Genomic DNA, 17370 nt, shown 5'->3' on the forward strand with positions numbered 1-17370 from the left:
ATATTCACCAAAAATTCAGTGTGTCCGAAACTAAAGAAAATATATCTACTCCCAAATTTATTCTTTTCTCTCCCTTGCTTTTTATGTTGAATTGGCACTGCTATTCACCCAGGTGCTTGACTCCTTTCTCTCTATTCTCCCCATATCACATCAGTCATCTTGTTCTTTGACTTCCTCTACTCTCTCTGCCTACTAGATTCTTTCTCCTTTTCCTATTAATTGTCTTAGTTTGTTTCACTTGTCAGACTTAACCTTTGAGGCTGAGAAAAAGTTCTGAATGTGTCAAGTCCAGAATGATCCTTCAACTTTCCAGCATAAATTGAATCTATATATTTTCACTCATAACCCTTATCTTATGTTGTACTTAATCACTTCCTAGTCTGTATCCACCAATAAAACACACATTCTGCAGAGACAAGGGATGTCCATCTCTCTCACAGTTGTGTTTCTAGACCTAGCACATGCCCCATATGCATTAATTGCTGTATAAAATTTGATGTTTGAATAAATGAAAATATTAATTTAGAAACTAAAAAAGAAACAAGTGATTTTAGTTTTTATATATTGTGAAAAATAATAAATACAAGTAAAAACATTCTCTAATTGAAAGAAGTCCGAGCAAAAACAGCACAATAATGTACAAAAGAGAAATCACTTAACGTGAAATAAAAGCTGAAATGGACCAGATTTCTAACACATGCTAAATGTCCACTTTATTCATTTTGCTTTTATGCCAGACACATAGTATATATCACAGTGAAGCAAGTTTTATTTTAGCAGTTTAATTGTGTTCCCAAACTCTGAAGTAACCTTTTAATCTTTTGGGAGAATGACCAGTAACCTACATTGATTACATTTCTGCTGCCATAAGACAAGAGGCTCTTAATGGAGCCTGTAATCATTGTGGGTCACAGAATTAAGACTACAAGCTCATTTCTTTCCAAGATATTGTTTTAGAAAATGTAAAAGGTTAACTATCTTTCTTGAAGAGCTTGCCTTAAAATGAAGTTGAAGTCATTATCAACTGACTACATATTTTTACTCTTATAGACTATCTTCCATAATATATGAGATTTTTTAGAGAGTTCATGGTCTCTGGAGTTCAAATTCCATTAATTCTACATACTAACTCAGTAAGACTGAATGAGGCAGTTAACTTTGAGCAAAAGTTGAGTTGGCCATATATGAGATTTTTCTAATTATTGGAAGTAAAATCAAATGAGATTTATTTAAATTTTAAAGGTTTTAATTGATTAGGTGAAGTTTCTGATGTCTAAAAATGTAAAACTAAGTAAATAAGATAAAGTAAATCAATTCCTAATGTTATAGCAGAAAAACAATAAAACTCATATTAGGAAAAAATTCATATCTAGTTATGTTTTTTAATAATGCAGCTGGCTCATTTTTCAAAATCAAGTGGGATTTTTAACAAAAGTCTATACAATTTTTTTTTCAGAAATAAATTAAGAACTAAGTGGCACCTTGGATAAAATATTCCTCTGGTGAATGCTCCTTATTTAATTGAAGATGCTAAAAAATCATAGAAAACTAGGGATAGGCTACAGAGGGTATGTCAAAATAAGATATTTTTTAATATTAAAAAAAAGCTATTTTTGCAAAGCTGGCATAACTTTTTGGTCTTTTATGTGTGTAATTACTTTAATTTCTTCATATCTCAGGACTTACTCTGAATGTTGTATAAGGCATAAGGGTTAGAGAGGCATGAAATAGTTAAAATTCTTTTAATAAAAAGTTCCTTTCTTCCTGATTCAACATGTCACTTTTTTTCCTTCATTTATAACATGATAGATATTCCTGTCCTTTGGGTAAAGTATTTGATTGAACATTTAAGTTACTTTTTTAGATCAATTTTCACTGGTTCATCTAAAAATGCCTTGGCTTTTTCACCTCTCACCACTCTTAGTTTTAATCTATACCAACATTATAAATTGCAAAATCACACTAAAAAAAATGTTATTTTGTGTGTGTGTGTGTGTACTCTATTCTTTATAACTATAAATGTTCTTAGAGATTTTTTATTTTTTCCTGAAAATCACATTTTATTCAATTTTAATCATGGATACTTGCATTGGTTTAATTGAATACTTCAGTGCCCTACACATGCTAAATATTCAACATCTCTGACATATTTATGCAATATCAATTTGTAAACTGTTTCAAGATTAAGGTCAAAACACGTTTTACTAGTGGTTTTTTTTTCCTTTTATGAGAACTCCAAGTTCCTCATCTATAACACAAGAGGATTCTATCATGTAAACTTTTAATTTTCACAAACCCTGAAGGTTGTATTAGTCAGTGATTCTAATAGCTGGGCACCACAGCACTGGACCCAGCAATGAGTTCATGAGTCACTGAGTGAAGACCAGGATTTACAGATAATCTCTTTGGACTTGTAGATCTTGTATGCTGACTTTGAAAGAGGGGGGTGCATGACAATTGTGTTGTAAACTGTAGATTCTAAATCTGCTTTATTGTGAGTAGGTCTCAGCACACTGAAAACTCATATTGGCAGTGCCTAAGGAAGTAAGAACTTACTGTTGTCCAACCAATCTAAATGGAGCAGATTAAAAGTAGGCAATTCAACTATCTAAATGTCCTTAAAAGCAAACTTAAATACTTTGGGTAAATATATAATTATTGGTCCTTTATATTTTCTCAAAATTTGAATCCCCTGATAATAAGTTTTAAATTATTTTTATTTATTTATTTTTTGTCATTAGACTTAAAACCAAGAGGGGTGAAATTAGGGGAAATAGAAATATTAAAATAAGAAGTCATTATGATCCATAGACATTAACCTTGGAATAATACATTTCAATTAACAAAGGCCAATCTACATTTAGATGATGTATTAGAATCTTTGTTCCTTTTAAGGGGGTTTTGAAAATATCAAATTGATAATAGCAAAAGACAATTTTTAAAAAATATTTTTTATTGATTTTTCACAGAGAGGAAGAGAGAGGGATAGAGAGTTAGAAACATAGATCAGCTGCCTCTTGCACACCCCCTACTGGGGATGTGCCCGCAACCAAGGTACATGCCCTTGACCGGAATCTAACCCGTGACCTTTCAGTCCGCAGGCCAACACTTCTATCCACTGAGCCAAACCAGTCCTGGCAAAAGACAAAATTTTTTTAAAGGAAATAACTTTTAATATTTACATTTTTGATACACTATTTTACTGTACCTTTAATTAATATGAATCCATAAACCCAGGCTTTTTTTCCATATTGACATTAAAATCTGATTACATATTTTCAAATTATTAAGTAGAACCTTCAAAAAAGGCTAATGATAATAATTCTTTTTTCTTAATACTCATCCAATGATATTCTTTCCATTCATTTTTAGAAAGTGTATTTAATATTGAAATGTTGGCATTTGACACCATTTTATTGTCTAGGTTTGCTTTCCACCAGTCCATCCACAAACCCATATTTCACAGTGAATAAGGGCATAAGTGTGTTTTAAACAGACCAGGGTTTGAATACTGGTATTACTTCTGTAATGTCCTACATGTGTGACCTCCTTGTGGTTTTTATACATTTTAGGACTCTGTTTCCTCAATTGTAAAACAGGGTTAATTCATGTGTATGTGTCAAAGAAAAGCTGTGAAAATAAAAAAAAGATACTTCAAAAGTAGTTTCTAAGCATTCATTAACTATTAGTTTTAATTTTTCTGACATTATAAACTTGATGCATCATTACATTCTCTTACTTTCTTTCCTCTCCCATAAATACAGGCTGAGCTTAGGTCTCTGTAACTATAGTTTAACATTACTTAATCTGGAGGCCCTCTTGATGATTTTAGGTATCTTTCCAGAGACACAAAACATTTACAGCGTTAAAGCACCATAAAGTGAACCTTTAAAAAGGATAGCAATAAGCACTGGCTGGTGTAGCTCAGTTTGGTGAGCATTGTCCTGGTCACAGGTTCGATTCCCCAGTCAGGTATAGGCCCAGGTTGTGGATTTGGTCCTTAGGGTGCTTCTGATAATATTGACACTTCTTTCTCTCTCTCCCTCTACCTTTTTCTCTCTCTAAAGAATCAATAAAAAAAGCCGGGACCGGTTTAGCTCAATGGATAGAGCGTCGGCTTGGGGACTGAAGGGACCTGGGTTCGATTCCGGTCAAGGGCATGTACCTTGGTTGCGGGCATATCCCCAGTAGCGGGTGTGCAAGAGGCAGCTGATCGATGACTCTCTCTCATCGATGTTTCTAACTCTCTATCTCTCTCCCTTCCTCTCTGTACAAAATCAATAAAATATATTTAAAAAAAAAAAAGAATCAATAAAAAAAAATATTTTAAAAGCATAAAAAAAAAAACCAGTAGACAAATATTTGTTAGGTAATTATTTAAAAGGAGAGTGATAGATCATTTTTATTATTCTCATGAGTCATTCTAAATGGATTACATCCAGGCCAACATTAATTTGTATGATTCCCCTGCTGAAAAGGGAATATACCAGATGGCCTATTATCATTCATATCTTTTACAAACAATACCTGATAAATGTCATTAACAGTACAAGTTCTTTGGAGAATTTAAGTTTATATAGTATAAACTCAACCATAAGAGTTTCTAAGTATCCAAACTATTACTGAGAATTGGTCCATATTCCTCACTATTGTAGTAACTAGAGGCCCAGTGCATGAAATTTGTACATGGGGGTGGAGGGGGTGTCCCTTAGCCCAACCTGCACCCTTTCCAATCTGGGACATCCCTCTCACAATCCAGGACTGCTGGCTCCCAACTGCTGGCCTGCCTGCCTTCCTGATTGCCCCTAACCAATCCCCTGCCAACCTAATTGGTGCCTAACTGCTCCCCTGCCAACCTATTTGCCCCTAACTGCCCTCCCTTGCAGGCCAGTCACCCTTAACTGCCCTCTCCTGCAGGCTGTGTCACCCTTTACTGCCCTCCCCTGCAAGCTTGATCACCCCCAACTGCCTTCCCTTGCAGGCATGGTCCCTCCCAACTACCTTTCCCTGCTGGCCATCTTGTGGCAGCCATCTTGTGTCCACATGGGTGCAGCTATCTTTGACCACATGGAACAGCTATCTTGTGTGTTGGACTGACAGAAAATTTGCATATTACTTTTTTATTAGATAGGATAGAGGTCTGGTTCATGAGTGGGGGCTGGCTGGTTTGCCCTGAAGGTTGTCCTGGATCAGGGTGGGGGTTCCCTTGGGGCAAGGGGTCTGTGGTGGTTTGCAGGCCGGCCACGCCCCCTAGTAACCCAAGTGGAGGCCCTGGTATCTGGGATTTTATTTATCTTCTATAATTGAAACTTTGTAGCCCTGAGCAGAGGCCTGGGACAGCCAGGGTATACAGGAAGCTTGGCTTCCTCTATTTCCAAGGAAACCAAAGCTCACTCCATGGCCGCAGCCATCTTGGTAGGCTAGTTTGCATACTTGCTCCTGATTCATTGGTGGGCATGGCTTGTGGATGTAGCAGAGGTACAATCAATTTGCATATTACTCTTTTATTATATAGGATTGGTGTATTAATGTAGACTCAATCTCATATAATTGAGACTGTCTCCATTTGTGAATTTTCACTATCCCCTTGTAATTAATAGTATTTCAAGAGAACTTTCAGGTAAGAACTCAAATATTTACCGACATGACTACAACGAGAGAATTCCAGTTAGCACTGTGCTTACCAGTTAGCCCTACTTGGAGATAACAAAGAGTGAATGGATATGAGAAAGTTAAATGAAAGGCAATGATCATATCTTTTAGGTATGAGAGGTTAGTTATGAGAAATTAACTATAAAAGGTTATTTATGAAGAGCTAACTGTGAAAAGGTAAGATTCAAGAAGCTTAAGTGGAAGCATAAATTTTAGCTTTGAAGAGTTAGTTTTTTCAGGTAAGAGCCACCTTGAAACATTATTATTCTAATTATCTTTTCAGAAGTTATAATTTTAATATCAGTCCAGCTTGTGGAAAAGTGAAGTTTGCCTTCTTTCCCCTGAGTGCTTAAATAAGCTGATATTATGTGCAACAGAATCAGCACTGTCCCCATTCTTCAAGTCGTTGTCTCCAGTGAAGTCAGTAGGGGGTGCCGTGTACTCATTCTTATCTTATGGTGTCTTCGTAACTACAATTAATTTCAAGTTTCATAGTAAAACATTTTAATTGTAAAATAATTGTTATATGTAGAATTTTGTCACCTACTTGACTGTCTAAAATCTTAACTGTCATTATTAAAAACATTGTTGCAAATTATAGCCATTGGAAGTTATGTGTCCCATGCTTTCATTCAGGCATTATCATTTTTGTAAAGTCAATTAATTGAAACTAAAACTGTGTTGCAGAAGACCAAAGAAAACCAAGCGACACTTCAAAGAAGAGGAGGGACACTCTTCAATACACCAGTGGACTCAAGGAGCAACCTTCCAAATCTGAGTGAAGAAACATGCATGGGGCTTTCCTTTATATCTCCCTGTAGTCTCTATCCCCCAAATATGGATTATGATTCTGGTCCTTTTTGCAGGCCTTGCAAGACGGCCCAGGTGTTGGGTATCTCCAGGCCATGTCTGATAGTCTGGCCTGGTGCCAGCATTAATAACTCTCCCTCCAGAGCAGTGCACTGTTCACAGTAACACGTTCTGCAAGACCAGTATCTCGGAAGGAGGTAATGACTCAATTATAGGTTATCAAGAATGTACACTGAGCTTGCTGGCATGGATTCAGGTGGCTATCCCCCAAATATCAGGGTTACATTGGAATGAGCCCTTTTTAGCCTTCTCTCTAGAACAAAATAAATAGTAAGATCCATAGGACTTTATCCTTCTTGTTTTCCTGAACTTTCCATAGAATTGGTTGCTAACAAATGTTGTTTAAGTAAATGAATGACAGCTAAATTAATATTGAGTGCATTTTAATATGGAGAAATTGTTAATAATAATTTAGGAAAGATTCCACAAATTATCTGTGATTAAGCCAAAAATAGAATCTATGCTTTTGTATTCATAGCTATGTAATTTGAGGCCCCCATCTAATTTGTCTCACATGACACACCATGTTTAAGTCTCTGAGAGAGAGAGAGAAAGAGAGAGAGAGAGAGAGAGAAAGAGAGAGACCTGAGTTTTAATTCAGCTTTATTACTGAATTAGCTATTTTCTCAATGTTCTTCCTTAGTTATGTCTAATCTTTTAAGTCATTTTTACTCCTCCTGTATAATTACTAATTACTGAGTCCATGGGTGAGGCAATATGTTAACACATAATATAAAATTGTATTTAAATTTTTGTGACAATATATTTAGTGAAATATTTAGTGAAAACATTAAACGTGTTAAGTAAACAAAACAAAAAAGAAAAAAATTAGGCATTGCCTTGATAAGGAGTTGTTTTATACCATTTTACTCTGAAAGATTAGGGCAAGGCTTGTGGGTACAGCTGATGGGAAGAGGAGTCATTTAACCAGTCTGTTCACCATGATTCGTCAGTCTCACACCACTGCTGTTTTACACGGCAGCTTATGTCCCAGCAGCATGATGGCCACGGCTATTCTCAGAACGCAGCCTTAAAATAGGTCTGTGGGTTGAGGAGTAGGAGGAAGGTTCACACTGGTATTACCATGCAGTCTGAGTCTGTGCTCCAAGGACATAAGGTTATTCAAAACCTGTGGTGGAAAAACCTGTGTGTTTTCCACAACAGATGGGAAGTAGGAGGGGAAACAGTTTCTTTCCTGTGTGCCCTCTGTAACTAATACTGCTTGGATGTGCGTAACAAACCAGCGTGCTGGAGTGGGCAGTGGCATCCTCCTGCCCACAGGACCGGCTGAGGGTGTGGGGCTGCCAGCTCAGCTTTCTGCGCTGCTCTTTTAGCTGAAGGAGAAGGTCCTGTCTTAGCAACCACAGAGCAGTGAGATTCAGGTGCCTTCTCTGCTTAAACGGAGATAAAACTCAATTAAAAAAAAATATATATATAGTATTGGTTTTTTACAAAGAGAAAAGGAGAGGGATAGAGAGCTAGAAGAAACATTGATGAGAGAGAAACATTGATCAGCTGCCTCCTGCACACCCCCCACCGGGGATGTACCCGCAACCAAGGTACATGCCCTTGACCGGAATCGAACCCGGGACCCTCCAGTCCACAGGCCGACCCTCTATCAACTGAGCCAAACCGGTTTCAGCTAAAGCTCAGTTTTTTACAGTGCAAAAAAAGATGAGGAGTTGCTTACTCCAGAGCATTCGGCAAGCTCTCTGAAGTGAGATAACAGCACCTATGTCACAGAATTTACCAGGCGACCGAAAAATATGCGGAAGTCCCTGGAGATACAGGAGAACCCCGTTTGTTTGCAGATGTTTCGCATGTGCGAGTACAGGACTCAGGGCAGGCTGTTTCTCTCAAATCCTGAGTGAGCCAATATGGAGGGAGCTCCCCCTTTTACCCTTTGGTTTGTTTGTCCCCCAAATATGGATGGACTTGCGGACCTTTCTCGGGCTTTGCAAAAAGCCCAGTGTGGTGGGATGGGGACCATGAGTCCACACCTAAAGGCCTGGCCTGGTGCCAGCACTGATCACCCCCTCCTGGGGTTGTGCATTGTTCATGGTTGATGGCCTCTGTAAAATGGGAGTATTTAGGAAAAGAGGTCTTCCAAGACCAGATAATTAAGGAAGGGGCAGTGACTAGGCTAACAAAAATGTGCATTAGGGATACAGAGTCAGGCTGCTTGCACCCCAGTCCCCCCGCAACATCTAATTTTTCTCATCACCTATTCAAACAGGGGAACTAGGGAGTGAATTTTAAGGAAGTTACTAGCAATCCTCACATGGCTTACTATGAGCAGTGACATTGGGATGCAAGCTCTCCACTGCTTAGTTCACTGCGCTTTATAATTACAGCTTTTCATTATTGGAGCAATAGATCAGGATTCAAATAAACAACTCAAGATTTTGACATTTGTGGGAAATAGTACTGAAAAATTATTACAAGGAAACAGATATTAAATATCTATAAGTGAAATACGATCAACTCACTGAAGAAAATGAATAAGTGCGTTTGTAAAAGCAAATTACAAAGGGGAACAATACAGCTGGTTAAAATACAGATAAATCACCTTTTATCCCAGTGTGTGGCACTCAGCTCTGGGACTTGATCATTTCAGAAATGAAAGTCTCCTGAGCAGGATTTCTTGCCAGAGAGGGCTGGCCTGTTAAAGCAGACAGTATTTTGGATTCCTCTACATATCTCTACTATAAATAGGATACTTTGAAAATGCTGTTATGAGCTATTCAAGTGAGCTGGTGATCCGATGTAGCAGGCGTCAGGATAATGATGGACTGACATATGAATAGGGGAAGGCTCATCATTTGAGATGGACGAATCTTGATGAATTCAAACAATAACCTGCACTCTAATTTAAGCCAGCCACTTAGCTGGTAAAGGTGATGATTTGTCATGCGGCTTCTTCATTTACTGCTCATCAACAAGGATTCACGGAGCTGAAATCCCTGGCATTCAGAAACCTGGAAGAGGATTCCTGCACGTGTTCTACTTTATGCTACTGATTTGCAAAACAATGAGGCTGGTAACGATGTGAAAGATTTAGCCGGCTTTCCTTGTGTCTCCTCTATCAGAACTGATTGTTATTTGTGAAGAGGAATCTTGGGAAGCCTGCCATTCCCACAGGATGCTGAACAGCCAGACACTGGGTTGAGGATGACATCCTGTGTCAGGGATCAGAAATCAGCCAGTTAATAGCAGTGCACTCAGAAGTGTCTATGATTTTTTTTTTTTCCTCATTGAAGGCCAGTTTTTGAACATAGGAAGTCATTTTCACATCCTTGAAATATTGTGGACAAGAAGATGTGTTGAAAATAGCACTAGTTAAATGATTTACTTCTGAAGCACAATAACCTCCTAAATATTTTAAGCATCAAATCATTTTATAATTTAGATATAGGTAGTCTAGACTCAATACGTATAAAACAACTCTAGTCAGTCTTTATATCAGAGATTCAGATTTTGCTTTGTTATTTTACAAATATCTGTTGTAACAAGATTTGGCTTAGTAAAATAAGGGTGAACCAATATTCCTGCCATTGTCAAAAGACTAAATGTGTGTTGTTTCTACTAAACACAATTTATTTTAATTTACAAGGAAGAGTTGATGTAATCAACATTTTCTTTTTTTTTTCTAGTTACATATAAGAACTTATAAACCTCTCAAGTACTAAGGCATGAAAAAGTATTATAAGTAGATATGTTCCTATAAGTTTTGAATATTTAAAGCACTTCACTTAGGTAAAAATGATACATTTCTGACATAATAAAAATACTCAGAGAAAGGATATAAAATTGGCAGACATAAGTTAGGAAATGTTACTTAAATTGTGCCCATCCCCTCTCCCCACACACACATATACATAATGAAATACTATCTTTCAAAATGATGTAGCCAAATGCTTCAGTGATTATATAATTTGACGGAGAGAGGTAGGGAGGAAGAAAAGGAAGGAAAGAAGGAAGGGAAAGAGGAGAGGAAGGGAAGTGGAGGGAGGAAGAAATAAAAGTAAAAAAGAAAAGAATAACATTGGAAATAATGGCATCTTCCTTATTCCAGAATTCCGAAGTAACACCTTTCCTTAAGCCAGAGTTAACTTTCCTTGAGCCAGAGTTTAAACACTGTCTTAAAAAAATCATGACTGAAAACATTCAGATCATTAGTGCTTTATCAAAACCCAGTACCACTAAGAAGAAGAAGAAGAAGAAGAAGAAGAAGAAGAAGAAGAAGAAGAAGAAGAAGAAGAAGAAGAAGAAGAAAGCAACCAAGAAAAATTGTATCTGCCACTTTCTTCTTCCCTCTGCTCCTTATTTCTTCTCCCTCCTCTTCCTACACAGCTTCTGTGCTCATGTTTCAGTTTCAGAATCTGTCCATTGTGAATTAAGAGCATTTCATTGGCAGTATTCTTCACCTACGGGTGCAAGATACATTGACCGGCGACACTGTCAGACCCTGCTCAGATTCCTACAATCTCTAGTAAATACCATCACTCCTGGGCAAGTGAGAGTACAAAACCAGACACAACAGCAGGTGCCTCATCTGTGGGAAGGGGCGGGGCTAGGAAGTGTGGGTGACTCAGTGACAGCTCTATTGATCTGGTTTTTAGCTTTGGATTTTTTATTGGTGAGGATGTGATGCAAAATAAATTTCTCAGCAGCGGGACTCATGACAATGAGATTTACACACTGCTGTTATTTTTAGCTTGCCTTGTGAAATGTGATGCACAATTACTAATAATGTTAGAGAATTCATTTAGAGTCTGTTCGCTGAGACCCCGATGGCTGCCACCTGATTAAATGTGGGAGCCAGGCCCTGCAATTATTTCTCAATTTAGTTGGTAGTTAGTTTCTCTAATGATTGGAGAGAAGGTCATTTGTTTTCTCTTTCAAATATACTCCCATCCATTCCAACAAAGCGTGGTTTGTTCTCTGAAGTTGTTACTCAGCCCATTTCAGCCAGGTGAATGCCTTTGATTACGCCAAGTAAAAGCATGAAAAACAAGCAATATTTATTTTTAACCTTGGGATGATCAAAGTATTACATTGTATTAACCTGAACTTAAAAAAAAATAATTTATAAGGTTACAGTGGCCTACTTTGATCTGAAATGTTCCTATCAATTGTGTAATGAAATAATTTATCTTAGCTTCTCTCAAGGATTTCTTGGTTTGCTTGTTAGCCTTAAAGGAAATACCTGTCCCTACATCTCCCCTCCCCTCTGCCGAAAAGCCCCACAGTAATTAAAAAAAAACAAAACACCTTCTCACCTTGACCAAGAAATGCAATTTTTTAGCCAATTAGCAAAACCAATGCAATCATTTCACCAATAAGAAAAATTATCTTTTAAGAAATCAAAGTTCTTAACATATAAGCTATTTTCATAATTTTGATAAATTGCCTAACCTCTTTCACTGATTTGTGTCTTGTTCTTGTCTCTTCTGTAGTTATAACCATTGCCTGACCAAGTGGGTAGGAGATCAGCTAGAAACTCCCTAAGGTACACTTTATCAGGATTACTGCTTTGCTCCCCAAGGCATTAGCAAACATTTCCTGTTATTTTAAAGAAATAGAGGCCTCTGGAAAGAGAAAAGTGTGTATATTCCTGAAAACACCCCATTTCATGTATGTCTCCCAAAAGGATATTTAAAAGTTGTTTTTAAATTTCATTATGATGAATTTCTATTCACACTGTTGACTATTTATTGAACAACTGTTAACTATGTGGCACTGTGTCATAGTACCCAGAGAAAAAAATATTCTGATTTATTCACTCTTAAAAACTATGCAGTGCAGTTAGGCATACAAACAGAAAGCCTGAAGAGAGAACCCATAAATCCGGAGCTTTACCTGGTTAGGGGCTATTCCAGCTGCTCTCCATACATTATCTATCCAACAATCCTGTGAATTATCACTTAACGGCTCCATTTTAATGATGAAGAACCTATGGTTAAAGCATCATTCAGTAACTCCAATCCAGCATTAATAAGAGATTAGAGTGATGGTCAAAGCTGTGAATTACTGATGCAGATATCAGGATTTTCCTATGGTCAAAGTGCCGAGGAATTTTTGAGAGGAAAAAAACCAAGAATGGTTTTAATAGCATCTTGCCAGGTAAATTATAGTGGATAGGTAATTATAGTGAAGGCAAATGAACAGAACTGATGAAACAGGAAAGAGAAATTTATATTTAGGGACACATGCTGCTTTATTTGATTTTTTGTTTGTTTCTTTTCTGTTTGTATTGAAACAAGTGCTTTCTTTTTCTTTTCATTGTTAAAAAATTAAATCTTTATTGTTGAAAGAATTGCATATTCATTATATGTCCCTTCTTTCCCCACTTAGTGACCCCTTCTAGCCTGCCTCTGCTCCCACCCCAGGCCTTCACCACCCTGTTGTCTGTGTCCGTGGGTTATGCATATATGTATACATGTTCTTTCGTTGACCTCTTTCCACCTTCCCACCCACTTCCCTTTTCTCTCTGAGATTCCATAGCCGGTAAAGTGCTCCAAAACTGGAGTCAATAGATACATTATAGATGATTGATGATAGATAGATAGATAGATGATAGATGAAAAAAAATCTTACAAGTACATTTATGTTTATATTTACATTTATATTTATATTTACTTATATTTAATTTATGTATTCATTATTTAATTTATCCAATTATTTATTCATTTATTTATTTATTGAGGATCTATTGTGTATTGGAGTTGAATAAACTCATTGAATATAATATTTAAAATGTTCTTTGAGCCAAAACCGGTTTGGATCAGTGGATAGATTGAAAGATCCTGAGTTCCATTCTGGTCAAGGGCGTGTACTTTGGTTGCTAGCACATCCCCAGTAGGGGATGTGTAAGAGAGAGCTGATCAATGTATCTTTATCATCAATGTTTCTAACTCTCTCTCTCTCTGTAAAAAAATCAATAAAATATATATTTTTTAAAATAAAGTACTCTGATCTTTTTTAATTGAAAATATTTAAAAATTATCCAAAGGAAGTGTTCAAAGCACAAACTGTCAATGTCTTCTATAACTTTTGTTTTTAATTGCCTCTGTACATATTTGACAACAATATTGAATTCACATTTCAAAAATGTTCATGTGTAGGGATATTTTAATATTTTAATCTGACACTTGATTACTATTTCATATTGTAATATTTTTAGTGCATGTTAAGTTATTACTCTCCTGTTTTAAATTTTTTATTTGAATAGAATAAAATAAGTGTAAACGAAATGTGAATAAAATGAAATTAATAGATGTAAGACTATCTTTTCTTTCTTTCAAACAGAAACATTTATCTGGGCATGTGAATAGGAGTTACCCTAGAAATGATCTAGTAATCTGGAGATGACATGAGTCTGAATTTGAAGAATCAAAATGGTACATTTTGAGAGACAGAATAATCTAGGATTTAGAAATAACATGTGTATTTCTCTTGGGTGTTTTGCCTGGCTTGTATGCTAAGAAAGAATGATTCAATTATCATATATTTTTAAAAATTAATAATTTACATTCTCAATAGCTGGCTCTGGGTTTTGCATTTCCAAGAGCAATGTGGAAGAATTTTTCCCCAATCAATAATCCTGTCCGCTAAGAAGGAAAGAGGAATGAAAAGGCTCTGAACCCAGGCCAGAACGTTAGAGAAGACAAGTCTCAAAGGTAAGAGCAATGTAAAGGCTTTAGTTGGTGAAAATTATTCCAGGAGTCTTCTGTTTAATGATTTCCTGGGACCACACATTTTCACATAATGTCAAACAGTCAGAAAGGTGTTTTCACATCTTCGAGGGACTAAGCAACAACTACAGCTCTCCCTGAATTCCCACAAGGCTACTTGTCCAAGTGAGAACCATGATCTCCCTGACACCTCCACCACTACACCTAACTTCAGCCTAAGGAGGTCTTTCGCAGGGGGTATTGCACCTGACCCAAAGGCTCTTTAAAAGCTGCATTGCTCCTTTGGATCCGCTTGAGGGTTTAGATTCAGACAGGAAGTGAAACAGTCCCTGTAGCACATCAATAAACAAAGAACAAAAATACTGCAGCGCTGCAGGTATTCACATGACAACCCACATAGGTTCATCCTGGGTTCTCTAAGAACACCTTCTGATAAGGAAGTGAGTACCATCCTTGGTTAACACTGCCAAGCCACCTCCTCCCTGGCGAGGAACTGGGTAATTTCTGATAAGTGTCTAATTGTCATCTTGAAATTGGAGACACTGGGAGCCATTCAGGCTCCTATAGTAAATGATTAATGTGTATTTTCCTGATTCTGACAGATCCCAAAAGAAGAGCAGATTGCTACCCATAAAACTAAGCAGCCTCAACATGGAATTACTGGAAGAATCCAAAAGTCTTTGCAGAAATGCTGTGCTTAAACCAATGTTTCTCAAAACCCAGCTATTTTAAAGGGACCAGGGTCAATATAAATGAAATAAATGGAGGCTGAGATAGAATATGTCAGAAAATTTGCCGAAAGGTTACTTTAAGGTGGCATGTTAAAAACAATAATGGGCCATTAGGCTGTCTTGTTAAAGGCATTAGAGTCACAGGCACAATGTATGACTCACATGGAACAAGATTTTCCACTTTTTATATAAAAACTTCAATACTGGATTTCTGGTAAAAGTAAAATGTTATCATTTCTGTGTATATTGTTATTATATTTCAGTTAAATGGTAAGCAACAGAACAAGCAAGACATTAATGTCTCTAGAAATATGCTATCAAATATTACACATTGTAATTAATATCACAATACAGACATGAATGTACTTTTTCTTTATAATTAAGTATGCAATTAAAAATATTTTGGCTGTTCAGTTTACATTCAGGCACACTGCATTTTACAAGCAAGCATCTCTTTGTCGAAGGCATTGACTTGTTTTAATTTATTTTTTAAAATTTTTGGTCATTTTTGTCCAGGGCCCATGCTACTCTTCTCTGTATCATTGCAACTTTAGTATACGTGCCACGGAGGTGCACATTTGATTTATTTTTGCAACAAGATCTGAGCACCTCCAATGACTAAGATAAGGTAGTAGGTAGTTTAGGATTTAAATTATGTCTAATGTAGAATTAGAGGCAGGGGCTAGCTCAGTGAGGTGTATGCCCCATGAGCATGGCTTTGTCTCTCTGTGCACTCCTGAGTCTCCAGAACCCACAACTAAATCAGTTACGTAGAATATAACAAGTCTTTGTGTTAAAAGGGCGTACATATTCTCATTGTTTTAAAAATTACCTGAATAATAAGAGTAGATAGTCCTTTCTGACTGTTACCCATCATTTCGGAGCCTATACATTATTAATTCATTTTCTTAATTTACTTTTGCAATACTTAATATTGAAAATATTTTACTCCTATAAATTCTTTAGGTGCTCTTGATGATAAAAGAAAAATACTTTGAAAGGATATGACACTGTCGTGAATTTGTTTGGTTAGAAAACTTGCCCTTATATTTTTTGAATTATTGATTTATTTGCTGTTTTTATTTGTTTGCTTATTTTTATTTTTAGACTATTCCTGGCATAGCCTTAACGATAAAAAATAAATACTACATCCCTATAGAAATACAGGTAACTCCCATTTAGTACATTTCATGCTACCTAGTCAAACCACTTGATTCTTCCTGGTGGAAACTCAGTATCTTTGAATAGTTCTAGCTATTTAAATAAATAAATCTCTTACATCAAATATGGCATATGGGATATTTATCTTTTTTCTTACAGTGTTCATACTGCTACACATTGCCTCTTTAATTACCTTCTGAATGCCTTGCATTGTCATTTTTACTGATCTTTAAAATTAATGTCAAAACATCTTTACTTGCCACCCAGCAGTGCTCATGAGCTTAGAACAGAGCTGATTCCCAGCCCTGTGCGGGGACTGACGGTCCCAGTGGGCACCTCACACCAGGAGCTCCACCGGGCACGTCCCTGCCTTTGCTGGGGAGGGGCAGGAGATATTAGGACAGTAGATGGGGAGAAACAGTGTGGCAGACTCCAAATGCTGGAGCTTACAGAGGCTTTACTTATAGGAAACTCATGTAAATAATGACAGCACACATAAAAGACATGGAAGAGAGGAGATACCAGATCATAATATAAGCATCTGTCCTCAGAACATCGCGGGCGAGGTTCCTGAAAACAGCCTTGGGAGTCTTGTGCTGCAGCCCCATTGACTGGATCACTGCTCAGGGCATTTCCCAGCTCCAGTGCTTTGGCTGACCTAGGAAATCTCACCGTTTTGCTTTGCGAGGCATGCATGCTTTTAGGAAAGCCTGTCTTTCTGTTTCTCCGCCCTGCCCTGCCTCTGCAGAACGCTGGGCTCCGGCGTTTAGGATTTTAGAATTTCAGTGCAGCAGCAAACCCAGGGAAGTAATAGGCTGTTATAGAGCCTGGGCACGCGGGATGCCATCCATTCCGCTGTTGGTGGCTGCAAGCGAGAGGGACTGCCACCCAGTGTTTTCCCGGTGCCTGTTTCAGGCAGCTTCGGAATTGACAGGGGAAAGGGGGGAGAGAGGGCTGAGAAACAGGGGGGGAAAAGAAAAGAAAGAAAGAAAAAAAAAAAACCCTCCGTTTTCCTTGAGGGTGGAGACCATTTCAAAAGTATCTGAGAAAACTTAGGTAGTAATTCCTATTCCAAACATACATAAGTCACAGGCAACCTCATTCTTTGGTTTCTACGCACATTTCTTCTTTTGAGTTTAGCACAACAGGGAGAAGGAAATTGGAGGTTAGTGAATCCACTGGGGCCATAGGTGAAGAGGACTACATTTCAGTCAAGACAACAAGGAAAGTACAAAGAATGCAGTTTCTCTTTCATGTGC

At 37.2% G+C, this 17370-nt stretch overlaps 1 non-coding gene across 1 annotated transcript; it reads right to left on the minus strand.

Annotated features, from left to right (window-relative positions):
• Nucleotides 1–15420: 15420 nt before the first annotated feature.
• LOC118706205 lies at nt 15421–15526 on the minus strand. Its single transcript, XR_004983938.1, has one exon. It is a non-coding gene; the product is annotated as a U6 spliceosomal RNA (small nuclear RNA).
• Between the last annotated feature and the right edge of the window lie 1844 nt (nt 15527–17370).

This window comes from Pipistrellus kuhlii, unplaced genomic scaffold (genome assembly GCF_014108245.1).
Source record: "Pipistrellus kuhlii isolate mPipKuh1 unplaced genomic scaffold, mPipKuh1.p scaffold_m20_p_5, whole genome shotgun sequence".
NCBI lineage: Eukaryota > Metazoa > Chordata > Mammalia > Chiroptera > Vespertilionidae > Pipistrellus > Pipistrellus kuhlii.